The sequence below is a fragment of the Pantherophis guttatus genome, chromosome 8, assembly GCF_059756535.1.
Source record: "Pantherophis guttatus breed Tessera chromosome 8, ASM5975653v1, whole genome shotgun sequence".
In the NCBI taxonomy this organism is placed as follows: Eukaryota; Metazoa; Chordata; class Lepidosauria; order Squamata; family Colubridae; genus Pantherophis; species Pantherophis guttatus.
Genome location: NC_142070.1, coordinates 54590607 through 54601612, shown reverse-complemented (window position 1 = coordinate 54601612; position 11006 = coordinate 54590607). Strand labels below are relative to the sequence as shown.

Below are 11006 nucleotides of genomic sequence, written 5' to 3'. Positions count from 1 at the left end.
CCCTTCAGAGATCATCCAGGCTGACCCCGTATTATTTCACTCTTATATTCAAATTTCACTTTATGTCCTACTTTAAGAGAGACATTTGTTCATGACATTTATTCATGCTTATTGACGAGGAGGGCGCGGACCTGGCCTGCATCACTGAGACCTGGTTGGGCCTGGAGGCACGGGTTCCTCTCTCTGATCTATGCCCGCCGGGTTTCCATGCGCTGCACCAGCTGCAACTCCGGGGAAGGGGTGGGGAGGTGGCGGTTATTATTAGAGAAAGTTTTAATCCCAGGGAGGTCACTGTCCCTCAGATAGGCAGGTGTGAATTTCTACTGTTGAAATGGAGCCCTGGAGGACAGTCGGGTCTGTTGATTACGTACCTGTCTCCCAACTGCGTGTCTTCAGCCCTGCCCGCACTGCTTGAAGTCTTAGCGAACTGACGGTTGAGCTACCCAACCTGATGGTAGTGGGAGATTTTAATCTCCCGTCAGCCGGTGAGACATCTGAGCTGGTTCGGGAGTTCATGGCCTCCATGATGGCCATGGACCTGACTCAGGTTGTACAGGGCCCAACTCACAGTGGCGGACACACACTTGAACTGATTTTTGTCTCTGGGCAGTGGATAAATGTTCAGGGTAGGGGGGAATTATCTATTCAACCCCTGTCATGGACTGACCATTACTCCTTAGGCTGGACTTTCTATCCGCTAACCCCCATGCTGGGAAGCAGGACCAATACATTGGTTCCACCCCAGGCGCCTGATGGATCCTGAAAGATTCCTGACAGAGCTTGGACAGTGGGACATTTCCCACATTCCTATCCCGCGATTCGCCAGAGGCCCTGGTGGATGCCTGGGAACAGGCTGCCGCCGGGGCATTGGATCGAATCGCCCCCTTGCGGCCTCCTTCGACAGGGATCCTGTGCAGCTCCATGGTTTACCGCGGAGCTCAGGGAGATGAAGCATCAGAAGAGACACCTAGAAGGCTATTGTAAGACGCCTAGAAGGCTATTGTAAGGATCGCCTCTCCTTCCAATTTAAGAAAGTACGAACTCTTGAAACGTAGTTGTTCAAAAGGATTCTTTTATTAAGCAGAAGTGAAAACCATCCAGCTAAAGCACAATCTGAATGCCCTTAGGCAAAGCAATAGGATTAAAGTGGTAGAGACCCCTCCCTTCAGGTCAGAATGCAGATTTCAGCCAATACACAAGTGTGAAGATGTTTTCTTTACTATTTCCTTTGAGAACCCGAACAAACATGCATTCCCACCACTTCCCTTTAAAGTGAGACAACCCACATGGCTATCATATAAATTCCTGCAGGTAAAGGGAATCTCAGGCTTCCTTGGCGCCAGGATATAGGTTGTAAAATATCTGATGACACAGGCCATGCTAGTAAATCGAATCCACATCCCCCCTTCCTTCACTTGAATGGCAGTATCACTTTTAGGGATCTGACATGCTACCCTCCTTAGAAAACAAAAGGGTCCACCTGTAAAAAAAAACAAGAAAAAACAAATATACACAAGATTTCATGATAGTAGATCAACAAGGTTTGTTAGGATATTGGGAGTGAAATTTTCTCAGTAAGATTGGAGCCCTAACGTGGTGTTTAGTGACCCATTCATTGTGTGCTGATGGTAAATGTTTCCAAGCAACTAAGTATTGGACTTTCCCTCTGTGGATCCTAGAATCAAGGATTTCCTTGATTTCAAAGTGTTGTTCACCTTCAATCATGATGGGAACAGGTGGTGTAGATGCAGGTGGTCTGAGGGATGAGATTACTTCTCGTTTGAGTAAACTGATATGGAATACTGGATGGATCTGCCTGAGTGTCTTTGGAAGAAGTAGTTCAACTGCTACTGGATTGATGATTCTAGTGATGGGGAAAGGTCCAATGAACTTTGGCCCTAGTTTCTTTGATGGTTGTAATGATTTCAAGAATTTTGTAGATAAGTATACTCTGTCTCCAATATGAAAAGGTTTGGGTTCCATCCTTGTCAGCTTGAATCTTAAAAGCTTCTCTAGCTTCCTGTAAGGCTAATCTAACCACTGGCCACGTGTTTTGCAAATTATCCATCCACTCCTTAAGTGAGGGGATGGTGGGTTTTTCTGTGGGTAGTTCAGGCATGGGGCTGAAATCCTGGCCTGTTGCTACTCTAAAAGGGGTAAAACCAGTGCTTGAATGGACAGCATTATTAAACGCAACTTCAGCAAAAGGCAAAAGTTCGGTCCAGTTATCCTGTTGAAAATTAATGAAACATCTTAAATATTGTTCTAGTACCGAGTTCAAAATTTCAGAATTGCCATTAGTACACGGATGAAAAGATGTGCTCAACCCCTGGCCAGTACCAAGTAAGCCCAAAAACGCCCTCCAAAAGTTGGAGGTGAATTGAGCCCCTCTGTCGGAGATGATCCTTTGTGGAGCACCATGAAGTCGATAAATGTGTATTAGGAATAATTTGGCTAAACTTTTAGCAGTTGGGATCTTTTGGCAGGGTATAAAATGTGCCTGTTTTGAAAATAGGTCTGTCACAACCCAAATAACAGTATTTCCCTCACTGTTTGGCAATTCCACAATGAAATCCATAGCAATCTCTCTCCAAGGCGCTGAAGGTTCAGCTACCTTCTGCAATAGACCTGGGGATTTCCCCTGGCGTCTTTTTGCTGCTGCACAAATGGGGCAGCTAGCTACATAGCTTTCTATGTCCTTTTTTAGTGATGGCCACCAAAATTGTCTTTTAATCAGGTGTAAAGTTTTCACAAACCCAAAATGTCCAGCTAATTTGGAGTCATGGCACCGTACCATTAAGCATAGTCTTTGGCTTGCAGGGACATACAACTTCCCCCCCACCCAAGCCAAGTCTTCTTTCATCAGACAGCTGGATTTGTTGTTCAAAAACCATTCATCAATGGCCAATCCTTGTTTAAAATTTTGGGTGGTGTCATTGTCTGTCACTGTTTCTTGTTTTTCCTGGGATCTGGTGACTACTTTAGCGGCTAGTTGACTGTTTTGTACTATAGGTTTGATTACGTCTGACCTTGCACGAATGTATTGTGGTTTTCTGGATAGCGCATCCGCCAGAAAGTTTTTCCCCCCCGGGAGGTATTTTAGAGTAAAATCAAAGTACTGAGCCCATCGTACTTGTTTTGGGGAGAGTTTCCTTGGGGTCTTTAGGGCTTCTAGATTTTTATGATCAGTCCAGACTTCAAAAGGGGTCTTACTGCCTTCTAGGAAGTGCCGCCAGGTTAACAATGCCCAACGAACTGCATACGCCTCTTTCTCCCAAATAGCCCACCTTTGCTCAGTCTCATTCAACTTTTTGGATGTGTAAGCGCAGGGTTGTAGTTGGTCTTGCTCATTCTTCTGAAACAGGACCGCTCCTATTGCCACATCGCTGGCATCTGCTTGTATGACAAATGGTTTCTCCGTGTCCGGGTGTTGTAGAATTGGTTCTGCTGAAAACAGCCGTTTAAGTTTTTCAAATGCTGCCTGGCATTCCATAGTCCAGTTCAATGGTTGCTTTGGTTTAGGGTTGTCCTCCCCCTTTGTTTTTAAGAGCTTGGTGATGGGGAGGGCAATCTGAGCGAACGCAGGGATAAACTGGCGGTAAAAGTTGGCAAACCCCAGGAAGCTCTGTAACTGTTTACGTGTGCGTGGAGGGTCCCAATCAAGTACAGCCTGCACTTTTAGAGGATCCATCTCAACCCCCTGGTGTGAAATGTGGTATCCCAAATAGTCAAACTTCTCTTGATGGAATTCACATTTGGAAAGTTTGGCATAAAGTTTGGCAGCACGGAGTTTGTTTAAAACTTCCCTGACTAGTTTTACATGTTCTGCTTTGGTCTCGGTATAGATTAAAATGTCGTCCAAATAGACCAGAACCCCCTTATATAAATGCTGATGCAGCACTTCATTTATTAACTGCATAAACACTGCAGGAGCTCCTTGTAACCCAAAGGGGAGCACCTTGAATTGGTAGCAGCCGAGGGGGGTGTTAAATGCCGTTTTCCACTCATCCCCTTCCTTAATTCTGACACGGTAGTAAGCCTCCCTTAAATCCAGCTTTGAAAAATTTTTCCCTTTAGCGAGGTATGCTAACATATCTTTCATAAGGGGGAGAGGATACACGTTCTGCACACTGATAGTATTAAGGTTTTGGTAGTCAACGCATAAGTGTTTTGAACCATCTTTTTTCTCTCTAAACAACACTGGGGCTGCAATTTTTGGTCGGGCTGGCTCGATGAAACCCCTTGCTAGGTTTTTCTCAATTAATGTTCTCAGCTCTTCCAACTCCCTCGGTGACATGCTGTACATCTTGGGTTTAGGGAGTTTCGCGCCGGGTAGGATTTCTATTGCACAGTCAGTGGCACGGTGGGGGGGGGGGGGAGCTCATCTGAGGCTTTTTCGCTAAAAACCTCAGCTAAATCCTTGTATTCTATGGGTATGCCCTCAGTTGGTATGGCATGACCAGGCATGGCTGTTTCTCGATTCTCTCCCCCCTCAAGTCCTTTATGTGGATACTCAGCAAAAGTCACCTTCCTCTGAAATTTTATGATGCCTTGTTTCCAATTGATTTGTGGGTTCCATCTTTTTAGCCATGCAAGGCCCAGAACCAACGGCCATTCCATGCCAGGTGCCACTATAAAGGTAAGCCTTTCCTCGTGGCTTCCAATGCCTATATGTAGAGGCACGGTGGCCAGAGAAGCTGGCTCCCCTCCTGCTATTGACCCATCTAGTTGGCAGAAAGCAATGGGGGTTTTCAGCTTCCTTACGTTAATCCCTAACTTCCCTACTAAGGTTGGGCTGATCAAACAACAGGTGCACCCCGAATCCACTAGGGTGGGGATACTTATCTCCCTGTCCTGGTTTGGGATAAATAGTCTTAAGGGGAGGGTAAGCGGTTTAATTGGTTTGCTTACCAGTGGCTCATCATCTGGATCGCTTCCAAACGAGTGTGATTCCTCCTGTTCAGATGCCAGGGTTTCTTCCCCAAAGAGGGGAGGGGATGGGACTTCTATGGCCTCCCTGCTCCTCAGAGCAGTCTCCTTCCCACGCCGACCCGGTTTTCCAGGACCCTCCCCTGGTGGGTGGTTCCGGGCGGGTGTTTGTGAACGACACTCTGCAGCTCGGTGCCCTTCTTTTCCACACTTGAAACAGGCTGAAGATCTCGGGGAGAATGCGGTTTGTGGTTTGTGGGGCTCTTGCTTCCATTGGGGTGAGGATTTCTTCCATGCTCGCCCCGCTCGATACTGGTTTCTGGCCATATCGATCTCAGCTTCTTCGGCGGTGACATACCATTCATGTAGGTCATTCGGTGCCCCTCGGGCCACGCAGGCATTGTATAGATCATCACTCAGTCCGTCCTTAAAACAGCTCACCAAAATATCTTCCGGCCAGTGCACATGACACGCGAGGCTCCGGAATTCTTCAGTATACTCTCCTACTGGCCGTCGCCCCTGCCTCACCACCTTAATGCGGTCACGTGCTTTGCGATCTGCCAGTGGGTCCTCAAACCGACGTCGCAGGGCCATCATGAAATGGTCGAAATTCCGCAGTTCTGGTGCGTTGGCATTATGTAGGGTCACCATCCATCTGGCTGCGGCACCCTCTAGGGCTAGGGTCACAACTCGCACTCGGGAGCCTTGGGTTTGGAAATCACGCCCATACTCTTGCATGTAGGTGAGCACATGTGCCACAAAGAATCCTAATTGTTGCAGATTCCCATCAAACTTCACCCCAAGAGGGGGAGTTTCTCTTTCCAGCTGAGGAGCCCAGGGTTGATTGGGAATGGGCGCCGGTGTGCGTGCTGCCTGGGGGGGAGGGTTTGCTGGGTCTTCTCCCGTAGCTGCTGCACCATCTGCTCGATAGGCGGCCTCCAGGAGGGGGGTGCCTCCACTGGCATCATCCATGACTGCTGCCGTTTCAGTGGTCTTTGGTTGTTGTCCTGGCTCCCTTCGGATGTTAAGATTTTCCAAAGTCTCCATCACCAATTGGGTTATATGCCTCTTCAGATAGTCCTCCCTCAGGGGTGCTTCGGTCAGCCCCCCCTGGTCAGTAAGGGCTTCTAGTTCCAGTTTCCACCCCGGTTTTCGGCTGCCACGGTTGAGGGTGACTCCTCTGGTTCTCTCATCCCAGCCATCTTTCTTCCCGATGCCAATCGACCAGCGGGGCTTTTCAGGATTCTCCAGGGTTACCTCATCCTCTCCGATGGGTTGCCCAAGACAGGCATCCGACTGGGTGGCGGTTGCTGTCTCTCTCCAGCAATCGGTTTCTCCCAGCTCTCTGCTTTGTTCAGACATGGTTTGCAAGGTCCCCTCAGTAGAGCAAAGATTGCTTCTCTGGGTTGACCGTTTTGCAGATTGTGCTTTCTGTGAGGATCGCCTCTCCTTCCAACTTAAGAAAGTACGAACTCTTGAAACGTAGTTGTTCAAAAGGATTCTTTTATTAAGCAGAAGTGAAAACCATCCAGCTAAAGCACAATCTGAATGCCCTTAGGCAAAGCAGTAGGATTAAAGTGGTAGAGACCCCTCCCTTCAGGTCAGAATGCAGATTTCAGCCAATACACAAGTGTGAAGATGTTTTCTTTACTATTTCCTTTGAGAACCCGAACAAACATGCATTCCCACCACTTCCCTTTAAAGTGAGACAACCCACATGGCTATCATATAAATTCCTGCAGGTAAAGGGAATCTCAGGCTTCCTTGGCGCCAGGATATAGGTTGTAAAATATCTGATGACACAGGCCATGCTAGTAAATCAAATCCACATCCCCCCTTCCTTCACTTGAATGGCAGTATCACTTTTAGGGATCTGACATTCCCATTCCGAGTCTGATCGAATAAAGTTAAGAACTTATATTAGGTCTTATCTTGTGGCGATGGAAGCGGCGAAGCATGATTACTTCGCCGCTCTCATTGCGTCTGCAGAGAATCGCCCAGCAGCCTTGTTTCGAGTCACCCGCTCCCTTGGGAGGACTCCTTGCAGGGCAGTGCTGAGGATTTTGCTCAATTCCTGCAAGACAAAATCGCTCAGATCCAGACGGGTTTAGACTCTGACTGGATGGGGTCTGACGAGGAGACAGGAGCAAGTCTTGAAGGTAACATCTGGGTTGACTTTGACCCTGTATCCATAGATGCAGTGGACAGGATTATGGGTAGATTGGGGGCCTCCACATGTTTGTTGGACCCATGTCCCTCCTGGCTTGTTGCAGCAACCAGAGAGGTGACTAGAGACTGGATCCAGGCGATTGTCAATGCTTCGTTGAGGGATGGGGTCTTCCCCGCCACCCTTAAGGAGGCGATGGTTTGACCCCTTCTCAAGGAGCCTGCCCTCGATCTGGCCTCCTTGAACAACTTTCGTCCCGTCTCCAACCTTCGCTTTATAGCGAAGGTTGTTGAGTCCGTGGTGGCGTACCAACTTCCACAATTCCTGGAGGAAACGGATTATCTAGACCCATACCAATCGGGTTTCAGGCGTGGACACAGCACAGAAACGGCATTGGTCGCTCTGATGAATTATCTCTGGTGGGCCCAGGATGGGGGTTATTCCTCCATCCTGGTCCTACTTGACCTCTCAGCGGCTTTTGATACCATCGACCATGGTATCCTACTGCGACGACTCGGGAGGTTGTGGGTGGGGGGCACTGTTTTGCAGTGGTTCTCCTCCTATCTGCTGGTCGTACACAGTTTGTCTGGACGGGGGGTCAGAGATCGTCTCCGAAACCCCTTACGTGTGGGGTGCCTCAGGGGTCGGTTCTCTCCCCCTTGCTCTTTAACATCTATATGAAGCTACTGGGTGAGATCATTCGCAGTTTTGGGGTGAGGTATCATCAATATGCTGATGATACCCAGCTTTACATCTCCACCCCGGACCAATCTAGAGATGCCCTTTCCATAATGTCTAATTGCCTGGAGGTGGTGCGGGTCTGGATGGGTAGGAACAGGCTCAGACTCAACCCTTCCAAGACGGAGTGGCTGTGGTTGCTGGCATCTCATGATGTAGTGGCCCCACCTCTTTTGATGGGAGGGGAATTGCTTACTCCCTCTGAAAGGGCGCATAACTTAGGCGTCCTCCTGGATTCGCGGCTGTCTTTAGTGAACCATCTGACGGCCGTGACCAGGGGGGCTTTTGCACAGGTTTGCCTGGTGCGCCAGTCACGTCCTTCCCTAGACAGGGATGCCCTCCGCACAGTCACCCAAGCTCTCGTCATCTCTCGTTTGGACTACTGTAATGCCCTCTACATGGGGCTGCCCTTGGGGTGTACCCGGAGGCTCCAGCTGGTCCAGAATGTGGCTGCGTGGGTTGTTATGGGAGCTTCCCACTACTCCCGTGCAACACCTCTCCTGCGCGAGCTGCACTGGTTACCGGTGGTCCTTCGGATTCGCTTCAAGGTACTGGTACTTATCTATAAAGCCCTACATGGCACGGGCACGGGATATTTACAGGACCACCTTCTGCCTGTCTCCCACCGCCAGGTGCCATCGACCAGACAATGTCGGCTGGTGGCACCAAGGATGTGGGCGTTCTCTGTAGCCGCACTGACCCTCTGGAATGGGTTACCCACGGAGCTCCGGACGGCCCCTGACCTCCGCTCTTTCCGCTGACAGCTGAAGACATGGCTTTCCGAACAAATTTGCTGATCTGATGGGTGGTTTTAATTGGATGGATTTTAAATTGATTGTCTGTGTAGTTAGTTTTACTGTTTTATCGTTTTTATTGTCTTAATTTCTGTAAGTCGCCCCGAGTCCTTCGGGAGAAGGGCGGCATAAGTATAAAATAAATAAATAAATAAATAAATAAATAAATAAATAAATAAATAAATAAATAATAAATAAATAAATAAATAAATAAATAAATAAATAAATAAATAAATAAAGTAAGTCATGGGAGGGGGAAGGGGACAGGAGCCAGATTAGGCCAGTACAGAGGCCTTTGATTGAGTGCTTCACGGCCTAAGCGGATTGTCCGCCCCCACCTCACAGCTTCGGCCCATTTTCCCAGGATCGTCCTTCACTCATTGCACAAAGGACAGGACCACACCAACCGAGGTGAAACAGGTATGGAGGCCACAGTGGAGACCCAGCCTATTTCAGAAGGGGTGGAGGAGGTGCAGCATGGCCCATACCATCTATATACCAAATTTTATAGTATTCTGTGTCCTCTTTTTCTTTGAGTTCTTTTGTCAATTTATCCATCACTGCGCATTCCAATTTTTTTTTTTATTAACTCCTCCTCTGTTGGTGTGCTTTCTTTTTTCCAATTTTGGGCATAAGCTATGCGGGCAGCTGTTAGAATATGTAATATTAAATATTTTATTTCCTTTGTGTAATTTTCTGTAAAAATCCCTAGCAAAAATGTCTCTGGTTCTCCCTTTATTGATAGTTGCGTTATTTTCTGTAGCCATTTTTTGACTTTGGCCCAAAACTTCTTTGCTGCTGGACAAGTCCACCAGAGATGATAATATGTTCCATAATTGTTTTGCATTTCCAGCATACTGGGGATGTGCTCGGAAACATCTTGGCTATTCTGTCTGGTGGTAAATGCAATCTATGGAATATCTTCAACTGGTTTTCCTTGTATGCCATAGACAATGTTAATTTCATATTTATTTGCCACATCTTTTCCCACTTCTCTAATTCTACTGTATGATTAAAGTTCCTTGCCCACTTGATCATGGTTTCTTTAACTGTTTCCTCTTCCATTTTATACCATAATAAGAATTTGTATATTTTGCTAATTAATTTCTGTTCCATCCCATATATAATTTTATCTAATTCATTTTGCTCCAATTGTACCTCATTCGTCTTTGTATCTTCTTTATATTTTGACCAAATTTGTGACTATGTCCACCATTCAATTTCCTTATTCAAATCCTTCCAATTCTTGCTTTGTTTTTAGTTTTCCCAAATCATTTAAAATATCCCTATATCTGATTATCTTGGTCCAATCTATTAAATTTGGGTGTGTTAGTGTTTCAGTAGGAGAGATCTAGGTCAGTATCTTCGTATAATGTTTTTTAATTTTAATCCAAATTGATAGCAGTGCATTCCTGAGACTGTGCCTTCTGAAGTATACATGTGTTTTACATTTCTCATCCCACAGAAATGCATGCCATCCTACCTGTAGATCATGCCCTTCGATTATTAATATTCTTTTACTTCTCAGCTCCATCCATTCTTTCAACCATGTTAGGCATGCTGCTTGATAATATATCTCCCATTCCAGGAGTGCTACTCCTCCTCTTTTGCTGGTATCTTGCAGAACTTTTAATCTAATTCTGGGCTTTTTCCCTTGCCATATAGATTTTGAAATCAATTTATTTAATGAATCGAAAAATATTTTGTCTAATTTTATCGGTATAATCTGGAAGAGGAATAAAATTTTAGGCAAGATATTCATTTTAATTGCTGCGACTCTTCCCATGAATGAAATTTGTAAGTTCTTCCAATTATCCAAATCTTTATTAATTTGCTGTATTGATTTATCATAATTATCTTTTTTAATTGAGGAACCTCTTGCAGTGAGCCAGATCGCTAGATATTTTATTCTTTTAGTTGTTTGGATCTTCATATTTTCTTCTAATTCTTCCTCTTGATTTTTGTGAGATTTTTAGTTAATAATTTAGATTTACTTTTATTTATTTTTAGTCCAGCCACTGCACCAAATTCTTCTATTTTTTAAATTAATTTTGAACCTGATTTTAAGGGTTCCTCCACAATGAAGACCAAATCATCAGCAAAAGCTTGCAATTTATGCTCTTCTTTTTTTATCTTCAGTCCTTTTATCTCTCAGTCTTCTCTGATTTTGTTTAAAAGCGGTTCCAATGATAGTATAAAGGGAAGTGGGGAAAGTGGGCTTCCTTATCTCACACCTTTTGTTATCTCAAATTTATCGGTCATATCTTGGTTCATAATTACTCTTGCAGTTTGTTTTGTATATATTTTCTCAATCATTTTTTCAAATTTAGTCCTGAATTCCATACTTTTCAATTATTGTACCATAAATTTCCAATTCA

General features: G+C 45.7%; 1 protein-coding gene across 3 annotated transcripts in view; it reads left to right on the top strand.

The window, feature by feature from the left end:
• Positions 1-11006, top strand: part of LAP3 (leucine aminopeptidase 3) — a 98851-nt gene that overhangs the window by 44290 nt on the left and 43555 nt on the right. The gene's annotated exons all lie outside the window — the stretch shown is intronic.